The following is a 5,712-nucleotide window of genomic DNA, read 5'->3' on the forward strand; positions in this document are numbered from 1 at the left end:
CAATCAAACACTCTTGTCACTGGCAAGCACACAATCAAACACTCTTGTCACTGGCAAGCACACAATCAAACACTCTTGTCACTGGCAAGCACACAATCAAACACTCTTATCACTGGCAAGCACACAATCAAACACTCGATCTTTGTCACTGACAAGCACACAATCAAACACTCTTGTCACACAATCAAGCGTCAAGGCTGGCAGGCATATGACCAATGGTGCGCTCTAGCGCCACAGCTGCGCTGCCTCTCTGTCGTCTGGCCAATGCATCAAGAGGCGAGACTTATAATGTCAACTGCTGCACGGTGCTGCTGCTGCACGGTGCTGCTGCTGCACGGTGCTGCTGCACCATGCAAAAGCTTCACCGCGAGATGTACCAGATATGCATCACTAAGATGTATTCGGTTCTGCGCTAAGGTTCACCAGTTCCGTGCGAGTAATCAAAAGTAAATTATAAGCTTGCTCATCCTCTGTACAAATTAAGCAATTTTCCCAACACATCTATTCCAGATTTTGCACTGAAACGAAATAAGTTTAAGATATCAGCGAAAATATTTCCTGATCTTATTTGGTAATCTTTTCACGATCGAAGATCTCAACGCCTACCTGAAAAGTCATACCTACCGTGCGATTTCTATCATCCATCGTGGCCTGGGACTGCTACATTCGAAATAAATACTAAGGATACTAATAATACTAATTCATAGTACCCCGCTGCTAGCACCAGAACCACCGACTCAGGGCCACGGGTGCTGTCCCGCTTCAGAGCGGGAGTAGCTAGGTTCTCAGGGTCTCTCTGTCTCTTACACCAGCGCTTGGAGCCTGCTGCGTCTAATCACAGTATAATATGTCTCTTCACCTCAAATTAGTTCAGAGATTCCCCAGCAAACTACGAAATCCGCAAGCAGCAACACGTTATTAATCTGAGCTTTGACCTGACCTCAGTCGCCAACCATCCTGGATCTCTTAATCTCGCGTGTGAGGTTCTCTCGCTCTTGTGGTTAAAAGCCACGAGCGGTCCTCAAATGGCTGAACCCCATCCCGAGGTCAGAAGTTACGAAGAACTAATTTAGTATAAAATGCCAAAAAGGCCAACCAAACCTGTCAGAAGGCTCATGGCCCTGAGTCTTCGTCTGACTTGAAGCGCTTGAGGTGAGGCTTGTATCTCTGGCCAAAAATTGTCCTGAAAATGGATGATCATTCTACAGTCTAGCCCATAATATTTTTGAAACTTTAAACCATACCAATTGTTGACTTAGATCGTTTTCCTGATAACCGCAAAAAATTATGTCCTGTTGAAATCCTTGTTTGTTTTGTGTTCTATTTTTTTAGGGCTCGTCTAGGGCACTCGGGCAGAGTGGCTTGGCTATTAACAAACTGTAGATTATGCGCCGCTCTCAATTGTCACCCACGAACTCCTATGTGCTCACAAAGTCAAGCCTTGTTACTTCAATCTCTGACAAGAACAAGTTTTCAGCAGGTGTCTTACCGATAGCTGTCATGCAGCTGCCGAATCAAATGTCCTCTTCTTTCCAAACACACACAAAGAGTGTCTGAGTCAGGAAGTGTTCTTAGACCAACTAAATAATGCAAATGAGCGGTACAGAGCCGCGTTTGTTTATTTTAGTCGCTTGGTCGCGTCTACTTCTGAGTCTTTCAATTTTTGATACGGTCGACCTCAGGTTTTCCCTGTACGATGAAGTAAGATGTGTGAATTCCTAGCCACCATGAGTCCCTCATTCTCCCAGGAAAATTTTATCCTTACATGAAGATAAGCATAAATTGTTATGAAATCAACATTAATTATATGGTTTCATTCAAGTGCTGCATCGCGTCAAGTCTAACACCGCGAGTTTCACCATGCTGGTGCTACTCCTTAATATTGCCTCACCCTGCCAGTGCTATCTATTCTAGTACAACGATATACAGTGGGGGGAAATAAATATTCGTACACTTGAAAAATCGTATTTTAATGTATGTAAGTACACAAACTGAACAGGAGAAGTGATTTATATTATGTATAGAGGCGCATTGTATTCAAAAATAGCATCAATAGAAATTAAATCTCAATGCAACAAAAATTAATGCAACATGTTAACCTCTTCGGGTGAAAAAAGTATTCGTACAAAACAATAAATCCGCATTATTTTAATTTAATACTTGGTTGAATACCCTTTATTCAGCTCAACAGATACCAGTCTATTTCTAGACGTCTCGACCAATGATTTGCAGATGCTGACTGGTATTTTATACCATTCTTCTTGGCACACCACCTTAAGATTCTCAATGTTTGTTGGGATTTAATTTCTTTTGATAGTATTTTTGAATACTATGCGTCTCTATACATAATTTAAACCACTTTTCCAGTTAAGTTTGTGTACTTACATACATTAAAATACGATTTTTCAAGTGTACGAATATTTATTTCCCCCCACTGTATATACTATCTATACTATTGAAACCATGTAAATACTCAGTTTTAAACTGCAATACGGCGCGAAGAGCTCCCCCATTCTGATGCTTCACTATGCTAGAAATGCACTATGCAAATTGCACATTTTTACGGCAAAATATTTTATATTTCTTTTCATCCTTAGTCTGCTATGGGACTGACGAAGATAATGACACAATGATCGCGATATATCTATAATATTTAACCAATCTCTTCAGCGTCTCGTAAATATTACGTTTCGATAAAAGCCGGAATGTGCTACATATTAAGTGAACATGCTGAGACACTTGATATTACGATGGTAGCTGCGAGAGTAACTAAGGTTTTAAGGTCAGTTTTAAACTCGCATAGTTTCGAAGACATTTTTTTCCATCTTATTTTCTAACATCATTATCAACCTAAAGCTGGCAGGTTCAGTTAATTTTGTATCATCTGGCCGCCTCCGCCTTAAAATGTCCGTTTTCCAAGCATTCATAACGTTAAAAGTTTTTCCAATTTCAGAAAAGCCCTCAATTTTAAATTTTCTCAAACTACCACAGTTAAATTTAAAATGTAAGCTTTTTAGAATCATCAACCCCAGAATTACTCATGGAAATTTTTGGTGTAGTGAAGAGGTTATGACTTAAACTTAGAGATACTAAATACTGGAGACTAATATACAACAGATAAGAGATATTAAATATTTGAATCTGTAATGTATGAAGTTACGCGCGTGAAGGGTGGGAAGAACACGGCAGCACGGAACAGGATTTACTGTAACTAACATAATGAACATGAAACATTGAAACAAGAACGAAGGCTTACGGAGCACGACTTCTAAAACGTGCTTTTTCTTAGCAGCTAGTTATTAAGAATACAGGAAACTTTATATGCTACAGAATCTTAGAAACATTACTCACCCCCCGTGTCCAGAAGCGCCGCGGTCAGTCAACGCGCGTCTTAAGTTCACGTAAATCTCGTGCGTAATAAAAACTTTCCGAGTTTGCTGCACTAACTCAACACTGGAATTCGGGTCGTAGCCTGTGTCCGATCGCTATTCACTGTTCGTTATTGAATACTTTTATAGCACGCAACTTTTGCAACCTTGTGTTAGAAAGAATCTGCAAATAATTAAAACGTTAGTTTAATGAGACATTTCTTAAACAACCAGCAAGTTTACAACAGCATAAACATTTTTAATTTATTTTTATTACTATGTAATTTATACAATACGCTGTTGTTTGCAAGGCAAGAACAACAACAACAACTCGCAAAAAAAATTCTTCGCTCTAAATTTTTGCAATCAATCCAAATCTCAATTTTGTACAAATAAATTCTACATACGGAAATTGAGTCATGAATGCGTAACTTAAATTGAAAATGAACTATAATGAATTAATAAATAATGGTCTTTAAATGATGCTACCAATTCACCACAGCATGACTTGCACCATATCTTGTTCCTGTTCCCTCATTATTATCATTATTCTACGAAGAGATTAATAGCCACGTTACAAGCATAGGAAACTATAAAAATTCCGACGGTGAACCAAAAATTCGAAGTTAAAAAGGAAATGAGCGAACAAAAAACAGCTTTGTAATGAAACATTCAGAGAATCTACGAAATATTTCCTCATTGGCTGTCATTTACCGATGATTTCTTGACAAACGCGAATGCGATGAATTGACTATTGAAAATAATACCTTAACCTTTGATCCGTAGGGCAAACACAAACGTTGAGATTTCAAACAATTTCTTCAAAATTAAGATGAATGTCAATATTTGTTTGATTTTCCGCAAACCCAAAAAATGTCAGAAGCAGGCGCTCATTGGTCTCGTGGTGGGAGGCCTGGATTTATTTTCGAATGAAATTCTTCCCAAAACTATGGCGGGAGGCAATCGTGCTGGCGCTTCTTAACTTATTAGCCATCGCAAGTTTGGCTCGCATTCGAAAAGTTGTCGTGGCGGCCGCCGCTCGCGCCTCCAAATTTGCATCTTCATCGGTCCCTTGGCTTTCGGTCCATGCTTTCATGCGCATTTTTGCGGCCAATAATAAAACGCATGTACGTGATTGCATGCGTATGGCACGCATGCACGAGATTGCATGCGTATTCCACGTATGCACGTAAATGTATGCAAAATAAATGGACATGCGGGTAAAAATTTATGCGTATAAACTCTGTGCTCAGACCTAGTCAATCATTTGAGAGCTCACTGTTGGAAGTGTAGATGAAATCAGTTGATGTGGATATAGGATATGATTCTTGATTCGTGCAAACTATATAAATTACTCTCAAGGACGCTTTTGGACGATATCAATTATCACTAGTCTCAATATTCGTACACATAAAGCTTGTGCACCGAGGTATATAACAGCCACAACAGTAACCTTGCTCGTTATATAACACCTGTGACAAAATGAAAACAAAAAATCACTGAATTGCACTCATTTATCGTGATCATTTCTCAATCGCTGATAGCAGCTGTGCTAATGGCAGCAAAAACATTCGTACTCTCAGAAATATGAATGGTTCATGTTGCCTAAATATCGACACACTTTCTTACCCGCTACACGAAAAGAGAACGGACGTAGCACTGATACAGGACAATTTAACCCAGTAAAAATTTACAGACGCGGTAGCTTCTGATTTGGATTACCAGAAGCTGGGGCGACTCTAAATTTTATTAGGGAAACTGTATCAGGACGACGACACAAAGGCAAAAAGCGCATCTTTATTTGGACAAAGCCTCATTTTTCTGAGTGTATCCCTGAATACGGTGAATGGGTGGTGGGTGTGCTGAAATGCTTATGAAATATGAGTAGGTGTATGAGTACAACTGCTGAGTTATGAACGTGGGTAAGAGGACGACATGAGTGGCATGCAGCAGTGGTGGTATGGACGCGGGAGGCGAGAATATGACACGAGGGGTGACATGAGGGGTGACATGAGGGGTGACATGAGGGGTGACATGAGGGGTGACATGAGGGGTGACATAAGGGGTGGCACGAAGGGTGACATGAGGGGTGACACGAGGGGTGACACGAAGGGTGACACGAGAGGTGACATGAGGGGTGACATGAGGGGTGACATGAGGGGTGACACGAGGGGTGACATGAGGGGTGACATGAGGGGTGACATGAGGGGTGACAAGTGGGGGCTGATAGAGAGGGTCAAGAGAGGGTCTAGTGGCTCGGCATGGGTATAACAGCGCACACAGAGCAATTGTGTATTGATGGTGAAAAGTAAATAATAATGAGTGGAGTAAGAGAAGGAAGAAC

The 5,712-nt window shown here is 40.6% G+C and overlaps 1 protein-coding gene across 1 annotated transcript in view; it reads right to left on the reverse strand.

Annotated features, from left to right (window-relative positions):
* The window catches only part of LOC108680737 (spondin-1), a 102,079-nt gene extending 98,526 nt beyond the window's left edge, over positions 1–3,553 (reverse strand). Inside the window, exon 1 of the mRNA XM_047880064.1 lies at positions 3,352–3,553. The gene's annotated coding sequence lies outside the window, so the exon portion shown is untranslated. The remainder of the gene's footprint in view (positions 1–3,351) is intronic.
* Positions 3,554–5,712: the final 2,159 nt, after the last annotated feature.

The sequence above is a fragment of the Hyalella azteca genome, unplaced genomic scaffold, assembly GCF_000764305.2.
Source record: "Hyalella azteca isolate HAZT.00-mixed unplaced genomic scaffold, Hazt_2.0.2 contig4588, whole genome shotgun sequence".
Taxonomy (NCBI): Eukaryota; Metazoa; Arthropoda; class Malacostraca; order Amphipoda; family Hyalellidae; genus Hyalella; species Hyalella azteca.